Raw genomic sequence first — 20,969 nt, 5'->3', positions numbered from 1 at the left:
ACACTAAAACCAAGACTAGATACAAACTAAAGTAGATGAATTAAAGAAAAAAATCAAAATATCTTTTATACATGCACGGAGGAAGTACATATGAACCAAGATTGGTGAGGTCATTAATATGGACCAGAGGAAGTACTAGATTTGCTGCCATATTAGGCAAAAAACAAGGGCCAAAAGGCACAAATAACTGAAGAAAGACAGAAATGAAAGCTTCTCTAGATTTGATAATAATTTGGTGAAAAAAGACAGAGAGAAAGAGGGAAAAAAGTGCTATTAAAAAGGGATGCCAATTTGGGCCGAGAGAGGCAGAACCCAACTCCTGCTCACGTACAACCAAACACGGTCTCGTGCTGTCTCACGCGGTCCCTTTCTACCAGCCCCACGCGACACGGCTCCACACGATGCGGCCCCACACGTCAGCACGGTGTAATATCCTAGGTTTAGAGGCAATAAAATGAGAGAACACCAAAGTGTGCATTGCATTCATGCATAAAAAATCCGGGGAATTTTCGCGCTTTCAAATAAAACTTACCACAAGAATCGAAGTTTCACTTGACTTGCCGGAACCGAAGTAGATCATCAAGTCAAGCGCTATAAACTTCACTGCGATCTTTGCTAAAACCTTAATTTGGGTAGAGATGATTTGATCTATGGGCTAGATCAAATAGAATTAGTTTTACATCAAACAACACCTTAAGTAAGGATCAACTACCAGATCTTATAAAAGGATCTCAACATGACATTCCTTACAACCACACATGAATAATTATTTAATCCTAAATAAAAGAACACAATTAATGAAGAAACTATTCTTTACTTATCTTATCCATGTCTTCTACTAAATAAATGTTCCTACCATGAGTAACATGGTATATCTTTTCAACTACAATGCCTGAACCCAAGCCAAGGACAATCATGTTCATTCTTCATTAATCTTGACCATTCCAACCTTGTTTCCAAACTCAGTTCCATTAAACCTTAAAGAAAGGAGAGCACTATTCATATGCTTATATTATGCATTCAATAGAACCTAGATAAATATTTAAACCTTATCCAAGTGAGGCAATTGTTGATACTAACCAATGTGATAATAAATATAAGTCAAGTACTAAACTCTAATTGACTTAGTAAGAAACTATTTCTTTAGTAATTATAGAGAGGCAAGTGTGGTGATCATTACAACTTGGTAATGATCATAAACCCTAGAGGAACCCTACCTATCTCAGAGAGCTTAAGCTACATATGTATATTCAAGTATATGGACCAATACTTGATCTTGGAGAGAGAACCATGATTCACTAATGAATTATTATGAGGCCAATACTTTGATCATTACAAATTGGGTGATGATCATAAACCCTAAGAATCTAAGTGAGTGTGTTAAGAGAAGTATTAAAGAAGAGAGATTAGTGAGGAATAAGTGGATCATGTCTAATGCATGATCTTACCTTATAAATTGAGATGATAAGTTAAACCTATATATGTGAGGTATAGATCTCATTCTTCTCATGAATTAATAAGTAACTCATTAGTAGTTAATCCAGACCAATGCTCATGCCTTGTGTAGTATTGATATGATATTTAAACCTTGCCTATTGATACGTCTCCAACGTATCGATAATTTCTTGTGTTCCATGCCACATTATTGATGTTATCTACATGTTTTATGCACACTTTATGTCATATTCGTGCATTTTCTGGAACTAACCTATTAACAAGATGCCGAAGTGCCAGCTCTCGTTTTCTGCTGTTTTTGGTTTCAGAAATCCTAGTAACGAAATATTCTCGGAATCGGACGAAATCAACGCCAAAGTTCCTATTTTACCCGGAAGCCTCCGAACACTCGAGAGCTGCCGGAGATGGGCCGTGGGGGCCCCACACCACACCGGGCGCGGGCCAGGCCCTGGCCGCGCCACCTGGTGGTGAGGGCACCCTGGTGACCCCCCTGCGCCGCCTCTTCGCCTATAAGAAGCCCCTGGATCAGAAAACCCGAGACGAATTGACGAAAACCACAGAAACCTGCCAGAGCCGCCGCCATCGCGAAGCCAAGATCTGGGGGACAGAACTCTGTTCCGGCACCCTGCCGGAGCGGGGAAGTGCCCCCGGAAGGCTTCTCCATCGACACCGCTGCCATCTCCACCGCCATCTTCATCACCGCCGCTGCTCCCATGAGGAGGGAGTAGTTCTCCATCGAGGCTCGGGGCTGTACCGGTAGCTATGTGGTTCATCTCTCTTCCATGTACTTCAATACAATGATCTCATTGAGATTCATATGAGTTTGTATCACAATTTATCTATGCGCTACTCTAGTGATGTGTTATTAAAGTAGTTTTATTCCTCCTACACGTGTGCAAAGGTGACGATGCGTGCACCGTGTTAGTACTTGGTTTATTCTATGATCATGATCTCTTGAAGATTGCGAAGTTAACTATTGCTATGATAATATTGATGTGATCTATTCCTCCTACATATGCATGAAGGTGACAGTGTACATGCTATGCTAATACTTGGTTTAGTCTGTTGATATATCTTACACTAAAGGTTACTAAAACATGAGCATTATTGTGGAGCTTGTTAACTCCGGCATTGAGGGTTCGTGTAATCCTACGCAATGTGTTCATCATCCAACAAAAGTGTAGAGTATGCATTTATCTATTCTGTTATGTGATCAATGTTGAGAGTGTCCACTAGTGAAAGTGTAATCCCTAGGCCTTGTTCCTAAATACTGCTGAGTTACTACCGCTTGTTTACTCGTTTTACTCGTGTTACTACTCGCTGCAATATTACCACCATCAACTACACGCCAGCAAGCACTTTTCCGGCACCGTTACTACTCGCTCATACTTATTTATACCACCCGTATTTCACTATCTCTTCGCCGAACTAGTGCACCTATTAGGTGTGTTGGGGACACAAGAGACTTCTTGCTTTGTGGTTGCAGTGGTTGCATGAGAGGGATATCTTTGACCTCTTCCTCCCCGAGTTCGATAAACCTTGGGTATCCACTTAAGGGAAACTTGCTGCTGTTCTACAAACCTCCGCACTTGGAGGCCCAACACCGTCTACAGGAAAGGAGGGGGAACGTAGACATCAAGCACTTTTCCGGCGCCGTTGTCGGGAGGAAAGGTAAAAGGTACTCACACTCCGGACCTCGGCTACCAAGCTATTTTCCGTCATTGTAAGTACTCGAAGCTATTTCCTTTAGATCCTGCAATTGCAACTTTTTGTTTCTTGTTTACACTAGTTAGGCATAATGGAAAACAACAAAAAATTTAGTGAGCTTTTTAATATTTTTCCTGATTTAGAATTGTTTGATGCGAAAATTAAAAAACCTATGGAACCTTATTTGCATGTTAGTAGCGATGTTATTAGTATGAATGCAATTACTGCTAATGCTATGAAGAAGTCTAAGCTTGGGGAAGCTAGTTTTTGTGGTCTTTTTAGCTTCCCATCTTTAGGGGAGAAAATTTGTTCGATAATGCTTTATCTCCCATATGCGATAACTCTAATAATGCTTCGATATTTTAAATCCACTCGCTGAAAGTATTCCGTATAAAATACCCATGAAAATTATTGAACGTGTTATGGACAACCACTATAAAGGGGATGGAACTGTCCATCCTAGAGATCATTTACTCGTTTTTGCACGAATTATGTGGGTTATTCAAGTGTGCAGGTATCTCTATGGATGAAGTGAGGAAGAAGCTATTCTCTGTTTCGCTGTCCGGTAAAGCAGCCGCATTGGTATAAATTGTTGGAGAATAGGCATTCTCTTGGTTGGGAGGAAATTGCATCTCTCTTTTATTCTAAATTTTATCCTCCGCATGAAGTGCATATTGATAGGAATTATATTTATAACTTCTATCCTCGTGAGGGAGAGAGTATTTCTCAAGCGTGGGGGAGATTGAAATCACTAATGCTCAAATGTCCCATTCATGAGCTCCCCCGTAATGTTATTGTTAACAATTTTTATGCGAGGCTTTCAGGACAACACAAGGACTATCTCGGACGCGTGTTCGGAGGGATCTTTCACAAGCAAGGAGGTTGAAGCTAGGTGGGACCTCCTTGATCGGATTGAGGACAACGCTGAAGGATGGGAGAACAATGAAGGTAAAGAGTCAGGTATAAATTATGATTATGAATGCATTGAAGCTTTTATGGATACCGATGAATTTCGAAATATGAGTGCTACTTATGGTCTTGACTCTCAAGTTGCTGCAAATCTTTATAAAGCCTTTGTTTCTCATTTCGAATTGCCTAAAAATAATTTTGATAAGTATCATGAACCTTTTAAAGAGGCTTGCATGAAGAATGAAATTGTTGTTAATTATTGCAATAAGCATGCTCAAACTCCTAAGAATGCTATTTCCTATAAGCATGTTAATTTTTGTGGAATACATAGACCTTGTGGAATTAATCAAATCAAAGATGAATATTGCATCCATCATGCTAATGAAAAAACTAGAAAGTGGTTTAGGGCTCTAGATGATCTTGGTAAAAAAGTTTGTGCCCTCTATCCTTTTATTTGTGAAGTTTGCCATGAAGTGGGTCATTTTAATTTTCAATGTTCCTCCAGTGATATTTTGAACCCAATGAGTGCTGCAAATTTGTATTGTGATGATGAAATTACTCCTAATCAGCATGATGAACTTACTTTATTTTTGGGGTGTGAAGAACTGTCGAGAAAAATCTCTTTGTTACATATGAGTGATCTTGATATTGATGATGTCATGCATGGGTGTTTTTCTTATTGCATTGATAATAGCCATACAAATACTTACATACAAAATATTTTAGAAGATGACACCTTGCCAAAATATGATAGGACCGCTGTGTGTTTTCAACTAATTAATGAAAAGGAGGGATCCTCCCAAGTTTCTTCTATTGTTTCTGAAAGTAAATCAGGTTATGCGGACAAGCCACCCTTCAAGCCTCTCCCTCCTGAAGAAGGGAATGATGAGAAGGAAGAGAAGGAGAAGAAGAAGGGAACGAAGAAGAAGAAGAAGAAGAAGAAGAAGAAGAAGGGAATAAAAAGAAAGAGGTAACATCATATCCCCGCGTATATGAGATAACAATAGGTAACCGTAAGTATGTTGCTCCTAATGATTATTGTGATAATGAATCTGAATATGATAATCTTCCTATGCCCTTTACATACATTAGCAATCATGATTTGAATGAGCACACTACTTTTGATATTGCAAATCTCCGGGAAACTAATTCTGAAAATGATGATGATAATAATTGCCATAGTGTCGAGTACTATCCATGCTTCCTCCCATGATGATATAGAAAGCTCTAAGCTTGGGGAAGAGGTGTTTGCAAATCCTTTAGCTACTGGTCATTATGTTCTTGATACATCTCCTTCTAATAACAATGATGGTGTGGACACAGATAAACCGATTGTGAAAGATAACTATTCTATTCCTTATGATGACACTCGTGCCTCCGATCTCTCGATGTTTATTACAAAGAATGCTATGATATAGGTTCTAACTATCCTTATGAAACTTGTCATAGTCATGATTGGGTTACCAAAAACAATTCCCTTAATATGCAACTTGTCTACCATGTTCAAATTCTTGATAATAATCCTCGCTCCAATTACTATTAATGAAAAGAACTCTCCTTATGCCAAAATTAATGATACTTCTATGCATATGAACCATGATAAGAATGTTTTAAGTGATGGGTATATTGTGGATTTCATCAATGATGCTACTGAAAGTTATTATGAGAGAGGGAAATATGGTTATATGCATCTTAATAATATTAAGTTTCCCCTCTTTATGTTGAGAATCTGGAAGTTACTCGTGTTTTATCCTCTTATGCTTGTCACTTTGTTCTTCATGAATTCATTTGTGTACAAGATTCCTCTTCATAGGAAGCATGTTAGGCTTAAATGTGTTTTTAATTTGCCTCTTGATGCTCTCTTTTGCTTCACATACTATCTCTTGCGAGTGCATCATTAAAACTGCTGAGCCCATCTTAATGGCTATAAAAAGAAAGAACTTCTTGGGAGATAACCCATGTGTTATTTTGCTACAGTACTTTGTTTTATATTTGTGTCTTGGAAGTTGTTTACTACTGTAGAAACCTCTACTTATCTTAGTTTTGTGTTTTGTTGTGCCAAGTAAAGTCTTTGATAGTAAAGTAAGTACTAGATTTGGATTACTGCGCAGAAACAGATTTCTTTGCTGTCACGAATCTGGGTCTAATTCTCTGTAGGTAACTCAGAAAATTATGCAAATTTACGTGAGTGATCCTCAGATATGTACGCAACTTTCATTCAATTTGAGCATTTTCGTTTGAGCAAGTCTGGTGGCCTAATAAAATCCATCTTTACGGACTGTTCTGTTTTGACAGATTCTGCCTTTTATTTCGCATTGCCTCTTTTGCTATGTTGGATGAATTTCTTTGATCCATTAATGTCCAGTAGCTTTATGCAATGTCCAGAAGTATTAAGAATGATTGTGTCACCTCTGAACATGTTAATTTTTATTGTCCACTAACCCTCTAATGAGTTGTTTCGAGTTTGGTGTGGAGGAAGTTTTCAAGGGTCAAGAGAGGAGGATGATATACCATGATCAAGGAGAGTGAAAGCTCTAAGCTTGGGGATGCACCCGGTGGTTCATCCCTGCATATATCAAGAAGACTCAAGCGTCTAAGCTTGGGGATGCCCAAGGCATCCCCTTCTTCATCGACGAATTATCAGGTTCCTCCCCTGAAACTACATTTTTATTCGGCCACATCTTATGTGCTTTTTCTTGGAGCGTCTGTGTGCTTTTGTTTTTGTTTTTGTTTGAATAAATTGGATTACATCATGCTTGTGTGGGAGAGAGACACGCTCCGCTGGTTCATATGAACACATGTGTTCTTAGCTCATAGTATTCATGGCGAAGTTTCTCCTTCGTTAAATTGTTATATGGTTGGAATTGGAAAATGATACATGTAGTAATTTGCTATAATGTCTTGGGTAATGTGATACTTGGCAATAGTTGTGCTCATGTTTAAGCTCTTGCATCATATGCTTTGCACCCATTAATGAAGAAATACATAGAGCATGCTAAAATTTGGTTTGCATATTTGGTTTCTCTAAGGTCTAGATAATTTCTAGTATTGAGTTTGAACAACAAGGAAGACGGTGTAGAGTCTTATAATGTTTTCAATATGTCTTTTATGTGAGTTTTGCTGTACCGTTCATCCTTGTGTTTGTTTCAAATAAGCCTTGCTAGCCTAAACCTTGTATCGAGAGGGAATACTTCTCATGCATCCAAATACTTGAGCCAACACTATGCCATTTGTGTCCACCATACCTACCTACTACATGGTATTTCTCCGCCATTCCAAAGTAAATTGCTTGAGTGCTACCTTTAAACAATTCAAAATTTATTACCTCTTATTTGTGTCAATGTTTTATAGCTCATGAGGAAGTATGTGGTGTTTATCTTTCAATCTTGTTGGGCAACTTTCACCAATGGACTAGTGGCTTCATCCGCTTATCCAATAATTTTGCAAAAAGAGCTGGCAATGGGATTCCCAGTCCCAAATTAATCAACCAAAAAAGGCACTCCTCCATGGTATGTGATTGTTGGACGGCACCCGAAGGATTCGGCTAGCCATGGCTTGTGTAAGCAAAGGTTGGGAGGAGTGTCATCATAATAAAACTAAAATAAAAAGGTACTCCTTCATGGTATGAGATTGTTGGCGTGCACCCGAGGATTCGGTTTGCCATGGTTTGTGAAAGAAAGGTTGGAAGGAGTGCCATCCAAAAATAAAATAAAATGGGAGCCGCTCTTTGAAGGTTTGTCTGGCAAGGGGGTTAGAGTACCCGCTACCATTCGTTGACAACAACATACACCTCTCAAAACTTTACTTTTATGCTCTCTTTATGTTTTCAAAATCAAAGCTCTAGCACAAATATAGCAATCGATGCTTTCCTCTATGGAGGACCATTCTTTTACTTTTAATGTTGAGTCAGTTCACCTATTTCTCTCCATCTCAAGAAGCAAACACTTGTGTGAACTGTGCATTGATTCTTACATATTTGCATATTGCATTTGTTATATTGCTTTGCATTGACAATTATCCATGAGATATACATGTTACAAGTTGAAAGCAACCGCTGAAACTTAATCTTCTTTTGTGTTGCTTCAATACCTTTACTTTGAATTATTACTTTATGAGTTAACTCTTATGCAAGACTTATTGATGCTTGTCTTGAAGTGCTATTCATGAAAAGTCTTTGCTTTATGATTCACTTGTTTACTCATGTCATACACATTGTTTTGATCGCTGCATTCACTACATATGCTTTACAAATAGTATGATCAAGATTATGATGGCATGTCACTCCGAAATTATCCTTGTTATCGTTTTACCTGCTCGGGACGAGCAGAACTAAGCTTGGGGATGCTGATACGTCTCCAACGTATCGATAATTTCTTATGTTCCATGCCACATTATTGATGTTATCTACATGTTTTATGCACACTTTATGTCATATTCGTGCATTTTCCGGAACTAACCTATTAACAAGATGCCGAAGTGCCGGTTCTCGTTTTCTCGCTGTTTTTGGTTTCGTAAATCCTAGTAACGAAATATTCTCGGAATCGGACGAAATCAACGCCAAAGTTCCTATTTTACCCGGAAGCCTCCGAACACTCGAGAGCTGCCGAGAGATGGGCCGGGGGGCCCCACACCACACCTGGGCGCGGGCCAGGCCCTGGCCGCGCCACCTGGTGGTGAGGGCACCCTGGTGACCCCCCTGCGCCGCCTCTTCGCCTATAAGAAGCCCCTGGATCAGAAAACCCGAGACGAATTGACGAAAACCACAGAAACCTGCCAGAGCCGCCGCCATCGCGAAGCCAAGATCCGGGGGACAGAACTCCGTTCCGGCACCTGCCGGAGCGGGGAAGTGCCCCGGAAGGCTTCTCCATCGACACCGCTGCCATCTCCACCGCCATCTTCATCACCGCTGCTGCTCCCATGAGGAGGGAGTAGTTCTCCATCGAGGCTCGGGGCTGTACCGGTAGCTATGTGGTTCATCTCTCTTCCATGTACTTCAATACAATGATCTCATTGAGATTCATATGAGTTTGTATCACAATTTATCTATGCGCTACTCTAGTGATGTGTTATTAAAGTAGTTTTATTCCTCCTACACGTGTGCAAAGGTGACAGTGCGTGCACCGTGTTAGTACTTGGTTTATGCTATGATCATGATCTCTTGAAGATTGCGAAGTTAACTATTGCTATGATAATATTGATGTGATCTATTCCTCCTACATATGCATGAAGGTGACAGTGTGCATGCTATGCTAGTACTTGGTTTAGTCTGTTGATATATCTTACACTAAAGGTTACTAAAACATGAGCATTATTGTGGAGCTTGTTAACTCCGGCATTGAGGGTTCGTGTAATCCTACGCAATGTGTTCATCATCCAACAAAAGTGTAGAGTATGCATTTATCTATTCTGTTATGTGATCAATGTTGAGAGTGTCCACTAGTGAAAGTGTAATCCCTAGGCCTTGTTCCTAAATACTCGCTGAGTTACTACCGCTTGTTTCATCGTTTCTATCGTGTTACTACTTGCTGCAATATTACCACCATCAACTACACGCCGGCAAGCACTTTTCCGGCACCGTTACTACTGCTCATACTTATTTATACCACCTGTATTTCAGTATCTCTTCGCCGAACTAGTGCACCTATTAGGTGTGTTGGGGACACAAGAGACTTCTTGCTTTGTGGTTGCAGGGTTGCATGAGAGGGATATATTTGACCTCTTCCTCCCTGAGTTCGATAAACCTTGGGTATCCACTTAAGGGAAACTTGCTGCTGTTCTACAAACCTCTGCACTTGGAGGCCCAACACTGTCTACAGGAAAGGAGGGGGAACGTAGACATCACCTATCCAAACACTTGAGTCAAACCTAGCATTGCCTTGACACAATAATTCTACCTAAGTGAGGAGGAGGAACCCTAGCCAATTAAACATAACCAAGTTTATGCTCATACCTAATCCTAGTTGTGTATCACATTGGTGATCATAACTAAAACCCTAGGCCAAATTTGAATTCCAATCCAAGCATCACTTTGAATCATAAATAGAACCCTGCCATGCCTCAGGCTTATTTTATACTTCAATTAGTGAAGCATCACCAAAACTCTAAACCTTTCATATAGGATCCACCCCACATAAAATATTATGTCCTAACTTGTGTATCATGGATCACAAGTATCAACCAAGCCATATATACCTAAGGACTAATGCCATTTGGTGAGTAGAATGAAACCAATACCCTATTCTACTTTGTTATCCAAATACTTTGCCTAAGTGAACCAAATGAATAGTAATTATAAAGTAGCATTACCTCTGCAAGAGAGTTAATCATGATGAGTCTAGGATTCATTTTAAATAGTTCAAACAAGAGTTTGTTAAGCAAGAGTAGTGAATATAGAGTTGATCCAACCATTTTGTTTAAACCTTATAAACCATTCTCCACATAAAGTCATAAACCAATTCCATTCTCCTTCCCATTTGTTAAACCCTAGTCATACCTAACTTATATGTAAATAATCAATATGGTTAAGCACTTGCAAAATAGAACATGTTCACCATTCACATGTTCTCAATTTCAGATCCTTTAAAACAGAATTGATTCCTAAATTTAAAGTAATTGAATTGAACCCTAAAATTCATATCTATTTGCACTTCTAACTTGTGCCTCATAAGAACTAAAATTAATCAATTATAAAATGGTTGTTTAAAAAAACAAAACAATACAGTGAGTAACATTATCAAATTGTTGTGATATTCAACTAATTTAGAACCTGTAAAACAAAACAGAATTCAAATTTGAATTCAAATAGAAATAACAAAATAGAAAATAAAAACAGAAAATAGAAAAGAGAATGAGAGAGAGAGGGGCTTACCAGGCTTACCTCTTCGTCGCAGCCCAGCACCGCACCCACCGAAGCAGGCCAACGCAGCCCAGACGCGGCCCAGCCCAAAGCCACATACCGATTCGATTGCTTTAAAATTCGTGCGAGAGGAAAAACGACGTCGTCGTCGTCTCCGAGCTCGACAGCGCGGAGGCGCCAGTAGACGCTGTCTCCGACGACGATAAGGATGCCGCCGGACGCTGCAGACACACTCAAAGCTCTACCTAATCGATTCGCGTCCGAGCTTATCCTGGAGGAAAAGATCTTCGTCAATAGGAACCCTCCAGACACCGCCACCTCTCCGATCATGGCCGTCGCCGTGTTGAGTCCTCGAGGCTTCCCTTGGCCTATAAATAGGTGGAGAGCATCACCGTGTAGTCCTTGTTCTTCACCGCCCATCCAATCTCTCTCAGACGCTCCCTATTCCTCACGATTTTCCATTCACTGGTCGCCGGTAAACACCACGGTGCCGTCGACTGGAGCCACCCCGGAGGCTGCCGCATGGTCGAGGAGGTGCGCCACGTCGAGAGGAGTATCTGGGTGCAAGCAATCGTCAAGGGGAGCAAAGTGCCGGATGAATTTGATCGTTCCCTTTCTCAGTACATCGTCGGTAATGGCGAGATTGAGCTCAACTCCGGCGGCCATCAACATCGCCGACCACACCATCGTATTCAGGGTGAGCATACGCGTCTGTAGTGCATACTTTCGTTTCCTGGAATCATCTATAGCTCGCGATTTGATTCTCGCCGGAGAGCACCGCTGCGGGACATGGTCACCGGCGTAGCTCCGATGATCCCCTCGCCAAACCAACTCCACCATCAGCTATAGCGAGTTCAGGAGAGTCAGAAAACCCGAGTCGCGCGTCCTGGGAAAGCCTGTAGCGTAGCGCCGCCGTGAATTGGTCGCCGGCGTTTAGCCGCCGGCAACGCCAACGTGTCGTGTGGGGTCATGGGTCAATGTTGTCTGGTCGTTGCCATCGTGGCAACTGACCTAGTCAACGGTCCCACTCGTCAGTGTCTGTAGCTAGGTGTGAACCGGTACATTTAGTGTTTTTGCTTTATTTCAAATTCCAGAAAATGCTGAAACTTTGCCAAATTGTATAAAATTCATTTCAACTCAGAAAATTATGAATAATATATCAAAATGGTCACAAAAATGAACTCTACCCAAATAAAATATAAAACAAAAATGTGTGTCAAAATAAAAATTCACTTATTTTTATCTTTATTAATTATGTCTTTCTAATTGTTTAAAATGCAAATTAAATTCAATAATTAGTGAAGTTTCAAATTTAAATTTTAACTATTCAGCAACTCATTAAAATGTTAAGATTAATTTTCTTTATCATATTTGCATTAACTTAAATATTAGTGGTAATTCATAAACCCTAAATTGCATATTACAATTTCCTATTTTCTGTAAATAATAATAACTCAAGAAAATAATATAAGCCAATATTATTTTGGTAATTCAAAACTTATTTACTTAAATATCTTTAGTTAACAAGTCATTATTATAAACCCTAACAATTATTAGGAAACCCTGATTTCTAATTAAACCCTAACTAGTAATTATTTTAATTCTTAAACCCTCTAAAAATTAATAGCATGTTAAAATTATTAATAACTATATTTCAAGTACTTAATCACATTAATTCTAGTACCAAGTATTACTTTAAGAATTGGATCATAATTTAGAAACCCTAGTTTTATTATAAGTTAGAATCTGGATCCCATTATTTTATGTGATCATTTGAAAATGCTTTAACTCTAAAACCCTAAAGATTTAACCCATGTGATCATGTGAAATTTTCCTTACATAGAGAACCATAATATATGACCAATGAATGCATGCTTATGATCTACTATCATAAAACCAAGTCACATGAGATTATCATTTCATGTTCCTATTCCTAATTAAAACCTATATGATTCACTAGTGCCACCTAGATGCAAACCCTAGCTTGTTAATTGGATTAGTACCATTGATTACCACTCCATTATACCACACCATTAGGATAAACCTTAATCATCAAACCCTAGTAGAACCATAAGATAAACCCTAGTACCAACCTTATGTAGCAATACACAACACATGCTTCTATTCCACTAAACCCTACTTAGGAAATGATAAGCCACTTAGCTTACAAACCATTAGAGATTATTTTGGTAAAGCAAATATGAAACCATAGTAAACCTAATAGCAAACCTATGGAACCATCTTAATAACCATCCTTTGATATGATGTATATGGGAAACCATGGTAATAACCCTATCCATACTTGCTACATATAAACCCATTCTACTTAAAGAACCCAACTAGTTTCTATTAGTGAACTAAATGAATCCAATAGTAAACCCTAGAAAGCCATAGCTCCTATGTATAGTAGTTCATATTCTGATTTAATCTGTTCTTCAAAAGTTATTCTTTTGAAGTACAAATGTCAATCAAACCTCAGAAGCTCTAATTCTTCTTTGAAATACTCATTATTTCTTAATTAACATGTTCTTAAAAAGTTATTCTTTTGAAGTATAGTATAAGTAATCATCAACCATGTTCTGTAGAACTTAAAATTGACAATTGTTCTTTACATATTATTCCACCACTATTCTTTATGTGTATGATTGTTATGATGTCTTATATCACTTGGTTATGATGCTAATATAACCAAATCCTAGTAAGAACCTTGTTTGAGAACCATTCTAAAAGTGCAACCAATCCTAAAGAAATCTTTACAACTCATACATCCTAAATCATCGAGGTTAGGTTACGCTCGGGGCGATTGCATCTCATACTAAGCATTATAGCATCTTTGACAGTTCTTTAAACATTGTCCTTACCGGACAATGATGGTATTTCAGAATTTGGAGTTCTCACGTATCGAAGCTTTTTCCTGCATAATCTTGCAGTCAAGAAAGGCAAGTTCATCGCTTGCTTATGTCATTTGATTATTTGTATAAAACTATATGCAAAGTACTATACTTATCACTCATGCGTTGAAATGCAAAGTATTATTTTACAATTATGAATATGACTATGTGGTGGGCAATGGAACCATGGTATGTGTTGATATGGTGGAGGTTCCATTGCATGGGTACTACTCATCTAGGGCTAAATACCAATGCCGTCCAGTGATTATAGCGCCGTACATATCGCGTTGACCATAAGATCTATAATGGCTCTGGGGAAGTCAGCTGTATCTTTTCCCTTCTGCACGCCAACGGACTGGTAGAGCTGCGGGGTGTTGGAGGCACTACCGTAGGTTGGGATAGCCTTTTAAATCCCATCCGTGTGTGATGTTGAGCTCTACGGTCTATGATGGATTGTCCAAAGTACACCGTGAGTAAAGCCGTATTATCGGAAGAAGTCTACTGGGGGTGTGCGGTTGGACAAAAGGGTGGGTTTGCAGTCGCGGAGAAGGCAGTGATTGGCTTGGACCTTACACCTGGCCCCACACCAAGGAAGTGTGGACGGGAAAGTACACCCGGTTGGTATCAAGGATAAGTTCTCTTATGAGAAAAGTAACGCACCTCTGCAGAGTGTATCAAATTGTGATTGTCACTCCTTGTTCCGGGAAGGGAACTGCGAACGCGGTAGGAAAGGAACTCCATGAAGTTCTAGTCAACCTGTGAAGACTGACGGGCATAGTTTTCAGAATAAAATAAACCTTTTGAAGAAATTTTTATGAAAACTTGCATTGGCCTATGACTTTCTGGTCTATGGCTGTAGCTAGTGCATGATACACCTATTTCCTAATATTGAACCCCCTTCTTAGATCAAGGCACCGAAGGAGAAACTACCATGGAACTCGAAGACAAAGGAGTCAACTGCAACAAGATGAAGAACCCAATCAAAGAAGTCAATGGAGTCAACTTCTGCATCAGCTATAATGGAAACCTAGACTAGTAATAAAAGGGAACCTTTCCCTAATCCTAGCACCTAAGTAGCTAGAGTTCTATAGCAATCCAATTAGCTCTTAAACTTGAGTTAGCAATAAGATAGACTACGAGTCGTTCTTCTGGAGCTTTATTTGAAGTTTTACCTCACTGTAAAGTAAGAGGCTGTGTTGATCTTATGTAAGCAGTTCGTGTGAACTTCTATAGACATACCTTGGACTCGCATATGTTTCTGTTGTACCACTCTAAGAGATGTAATATGAGTGGAACGGTGTTTCACTTGTGTTATGTCAACGACTTGTGTACTACACCATGCAGTGGTACGCTGGGTCATCACAACTGGTATCAGAGCAAATGCTTTGACCCTAGGATTAAAACCCTTTAAAGGAGACCTATAGGTTTGGTAGTGTCTATAGGAAGTTGTATTAGCTAAGTCGACTATGCTAAACCAACTATTCTTTTGACTTGAGATGGGTATTCACTTGAGAATAATCCTGACACACTTGAGTCAATCTTTCTTATCTATCTTTCTTAAGTGAAGCTAGTTAGTTATCTTGCTTCATTCCAAATAATTAGAACATCAATGGAGCTTAAGATAATGGGTGGTAGTAGACCACAGTTGGTATACAATACATGGTAGTCCAAAGAGAGGATACAACCACAAGGAAGATATCCTATTGGAAGAAGTATACCAACGCAAGTTATGGTTAAGTAAGAGTCATTTAAAATGTCAAATGACTGATGTTAAGTAAGGTAGATAAGTAATATGAGGTAGTACAACCCTATGATGAGTCAATCATAGGAGGTAAGGAAGAGTGATAGGAGTTATATAAGTCTACTTTTCATGGTAGAGTTGGTAATCATATATGATTTACCTGAGAATCATGATGCGATGGAGTAGAACATCATAATTAAGTTAACAAGATTGTGATAAGGAGTAGGATTTAAGGAATAGTTCAAAAGCTTAGGCCTTAAAATCCTGGCAACTATGCCAAGTATGTTAGAACCATAGTCCGTAGTTTAAAGAAGGTTTATTTAGAGCCTATTACCTAGAGAAATACTGGAGTGATAGGTGGTATATTCTAACAACCATATGTTTAGAGTAGCCATGTTATGGTCTCGAGAGATCATATGAGGTTAGTTTTCAATTAAATGGAAGGTAAGTTAGTACTTCCTAAGGAAATTAGGTCAACCACAACTATTCTGGACTAATTTGCTCAAGTTTATTTGATTGCAAATGAGCAATCAAAGTAAATACTGAGACAAATAGTAGTAATCCATATATAAGTGCTAAGTATCACAACCTAAACTTATCTTATGTGGTGTTATATACTACACATCTGAGCCTGATGTTTAGGGATGTCTTACCCAACTATTTTATTCAGGCATATAAGGATGTGTATTATAAACACAAAGCTGGATTTTCTTGGATTTTCTTGGATTTTATTGGATTTTCATTGATTGACTAGATCCATACATGAAGTTTGACTTTGATTGGCAAATGCATGTTGCAATATCAAGCTCTTACTTGATGTTATAGATCTAGAGGGTAAAGGTATTTGTGTGAGGAAGTGACGAATTCTGAAAATGTTGAAGACAAAATGAAGGTTCACTTAAAGAGGGAAGTCAAATTGTGGAAAGTAACCACAATGCTCTAAAGGAAGGACCAAACAAAACTCACTTTTATCCTTAATCAAGGAGTATTTCAACATGGAAGTATCATGAAAGGGAGAACAATAGTGAATATGGAGCAGTAGAAGTGGATCCATAATCCTTATGGAAGAAGGGAATGCAAGTGAAGTCACTTACGATACTATCTTCATAGTGTAAGCAAGTGTTCTTTTGCAACATAAACCCTGGAAGAAGGAAAATAGACAAGTGAAGTCGTAGTCGATGTAAGAAGACCGCAACTGATGTAGGATAAACGTGAAGAGGAAGTATTGAAAGTGAGGTAGCACTACTAGAGAAAGCCTTACCACCGGCGACCTGAAAAGGGTTACCACCGGCACTTTCCTATTCGCCGGCGATAACCTCGCCGGTGGTAATGGCCTACCGCCGGCGCTTCCGAAACCGCCAGGGGTAACCAAGCTTACCACCAGCGGCCCCATCCAATCCGCCGGGGGTAATACTTACCACCGGCACTTTCCAATCCGCCGGGGGTAACATTAAACAGGAGCAAAAAAAAAATGCTCGAATTACACGAGAATATACGAGTATACACAACATATACAAGAATATACACAAAAACTAGGTGTACCCATTAGACGCATTTTCAATTGTTTGAATATACACAAGAATCCTCAATACAAGAATATAGACCAAGAATACTGTCACATGGAACAACCGAGACGCTCATGGCTAGTATCGCATACCAGCCACCGACCACGCCCAACGCAGGCATATATTGCAGCGGCCAGTCACCGGAGTCAACGCCGTGACGCCACCTGTGAAAGCTCGTTGATCTTGAACGTCACGTCTCTCAGGTTGAAGGTCCAGACGTTGTCGCGGTACCTGTAGGTGCGCAGATTGCCCTGCCAAGACAAGAGAAAGTTCATCATGTAAATGCATTGAAGTGTGGATGGAAAGATGATTACAGATTGCAGTGTATGATATCATCAAATTACAGCAAGAAGCATATGGTATATCTGCCTTAATGGAAGGTAAGCATGGTAAATGCAATCCATGGAAGGTGGAAGAAATTACACATAGGTATGTTGTTCTTTAAAAGTTAAAAGTGGTAATTGGAAGTACTACCGGTCGTTAGCAGAGAGAATACTAAATAACCAGTAGGTCCACATATAAGTTAGAAACTGGACATGAAATCCACATACTTGTATGCAACCAGATTACAGACAAACGGTCAGTTTATACAACCAGGTTAGCATAGAGGCATATATTATTGCTTAAGAGAGATGGCATAAATCTAAACGGCAAGTATCGGGAAAATAGACGAGGTAGTAAGGCTAAGGACCTGCAATCCATCACGTTGAGGTAGAAAGATTACCATAGTGCACTAACCGGATAATAAACACCTTGAGCATCATATCCTAATCCTAAAGAGTTCTGATGGTTATACCAATCCATAGGTGATCCAACCTCTGCATTAAATAGAAGAGTATATTACAATCTAATGACACAGGAAGAAAGTAAACAAACAGCTGCAAGTTAAGAATTTACCTGCATAACCATATGTATAAGGATTTCCATTAGCAGGGACATAAAGGCTTTGTCCATACATTTGTTCAGGGGTCATTTCCATCTCTATAAAATTCACAGCTTGGAAGAAAACGTCCCTCTTTCTACTCTAGTACCTAAACTTGGCTGCAATGAGTAATAATGAAACTGTTATACAAAAAAAATAACAATGTGATTCACACAGATGAATGAAGGAGGCGAAAAAAACAGCAACACAAACTCCACGTATTGCGCTACAAGATCTTTCTCGGTAGGTATTTTATACTAGTTAAAAGGGCACACAAAAAAATAAGCAAGGAAATATGCAATTCAGTAAGATATATATAACAACTTATAAACATGTGAGAGGATATCGCAGGCAACTGGTGTGATACAAATAATTAGAAGAAGTATGTAATAGTGATAGCAACATACTTATGTGCAAAGCATAATTTTGTGCCCATATCTAACAGGTTAGACAACATTATCTTTAATCAGAAATTCTCCTAAGATGGGTAAGCTGGAAGGTCAAATCCAATGATTCCTTCCAGGATTATTAGATTCAATTCAGTATCGTTCAAGATTTTCTAGGTTGGCCACATAACAATAGGTTACCACCATCCTTTCCAAGGTTTTAGACTATCCAAGAATTAAGAGAAGAAAATAAGCCTGCAGTTTGTATACTCTCAGCTAATTCCACCACTTATATAGAAAAACAACAGGCCAATTTCAACCTAATCTAGTGAAGTTAGCCGCTCAAATTACCAATTAGTCAGCCCAATCATAAATCAAGCCAATAGCGACTCCAGTAACATAAGACGCAATACCCTAATCAATCTGTTGTTTCCCCTAAGCAAAACCGGGCTGTTGCAGGTTGTTGTGGTCGTCGGGGAAAACAGATCTGGAGACAAGAATAGATAGAGGAGGAGAGGGGCATCACCGGGCTGTTGCAGGTTGTTGTGGTCGTCGGCTGTAGCAGGATCAAGTCGTGGTGGGCAGCTGCAGCTCGGGGATGTCGCCGGCGACCAGCAGCTCGGGGAGGTGGTCGTTGAGGTCACCGGCCGAGGAGAAGGGTTGGTCTTCCGGCCACATCCCGCGTCCTCACCACATCCCGGCCACCGTGGTCGTGGCTTCCGCGCGGACGGACGCGGGCAGGCGAACTCGACGGGGTGCCGCGGTTGTGCGATCTGGATCCACCCTCGGTGAACGCGCGAGGCCTGGATCCGCCATCCTAGTCGTCGACGCCGGGCTGCAGGCAATCTAGGTTTAGCGGCGGCTGGCGGAGGAGGACACTGGCATCTAGGGTTTGTGTGTGCGTGTGTTGGGGACGGGGAAGGGGATGGTGCGTGTGTTGGGGACAGGGAGAAGGGGATGGTGGGCCGAAGAGCTGAAAAATACCGCCGGCGAGAAGGAATGGGGAGGCCGGCGCTAAATTCGCCCCAAAAAGGCCCGACCCAGTTCTACTTACCCAGGCGGATTCATTCCGTAACCGCCGGCGGTAAGACGGGTTACCCCCGACGCTTTGTGCAGAAACTGCCAGCAGTAAGGCGCGGTTTGCCTAGGGTGCTCCTGGCCCAATTTACCCCTGGCGCTTTCAAGGCCAATCCGCCGGCGGTAACGGCATTACCCCCGGCAACCCTAGACCAATCCGCCGGCGGTAATACGAGGTGGCCTCAAAAGGGGTTACCGCTGGCATCTTCTAACTGGATTGGCCGGTGGTAACAAGTGCGGCTATAAGCCTTTTCCTAGTAGTGTAGATCTTAACTAAAACCATAAAAGTATCTGCATCTGGTAGGTAGATGTTGACAACCATAACATAGCCATAGCTGGTATCCAATAAGCCACATCTAATGTTAGATAGTCTGCAGCTGGTACCAGATAGTCCGCAGCTTCAACATTTCTTTACCCAAAAAGAAAGAGGAATTCTGTAGCTGGTATTCCATAACTGGTATTCCGTAGCTAGTAAATATATAGTTGGAGGATTCACATCGGATACCCACAACTGTGTGGATACATGATACGTCTCCGACGTATCGATAATTTCTTATGTTCTATGCCACATTATTGATGTTATCTACATGTTTTATGCACACTTTATGTCATATTCGTGCATTTTCTGGAACTAACCTATTAACAAGATGCCGAAGTGCCGAGTTCTGTTTTCTGCTGTTTTTGGTTTCAGAAATCCTAGTAAAGAAATATTCTCGGAATTAGACGAAATCAAAGCCCGGGGGCCTATTTTCTCACGAAGCTTCCGGAAGTCCGAAGGAGAGACGAAGAGGGGCCACGGAGGGGCCACACCATAGGGCGGCGCGGCCCCCTTGGCCGCGCGGCCCGTGGTGTGGGGCCCCGTGCCGCCTCTTGACCTGCCCTTCCGCCTATAAAAAGTCTCCGTGACGAAACCCCCAGTACCGAGAGCCACGATACGGAAAACCTTACTGAGACGCCGCCGCCGCCGATCCCATCTCGGGGGATCCAGGAGATTCATCTCCCGGAGGACTCTACACCGCCATGGTCGCCTCCGGAGTGATGAGTGAGTAGTTCACCCCTGGACTATGGGTCCATAGCAGTAGCTAGATGGTTGTCTTCTCCTCATTGTGCTTCATTGTTGGATCTTGTGAGCTGCCTAACATGATCAAGATCATCTATCTGTAATTCTATATGTTGTGTTTGTCGGGATCCGATGGATAGAGAATACCATGTCATGTTAATTATCAAGTTATTATACATGTGTTGTTTATGATCTTGCATGCTCTCCGTTTCTAGTAGAGGCTCTGGCCAAGTTTTTACTTTTAACTCCAAGAGGGAGTACTTATGCTCGATAGTGGGTTCATGCACATTGACACACGGGAGTGTGACGAAAGCCCTAAGGTTGTGTTGTCTTGTTGCCACTAGGGATAAAACATTGGCGCTATGTCCGAGGATGTAGTTGTTGATTACATTACGCACCA

This window comes from Lolium rigidum, chromosome 4 (assembly GCF_022539505.1).
Source record: "Lolium rigidum isolate FL_2022 chromosome 4, APGP_CSIRO_Lrig_0.1, whole genome shotgun sequence".
Taxonomy (NCBI): Eukaryota; Viridiplantae; Streptophyta; class Magnoliopsida; order Poales; family Poaceae; genus Lolium; species Lolium rigidum.
The sequence above is the reverse complement of the archived record's forward strand: the minus strand, read 5'-3'. Positions refer to the sequence as shown.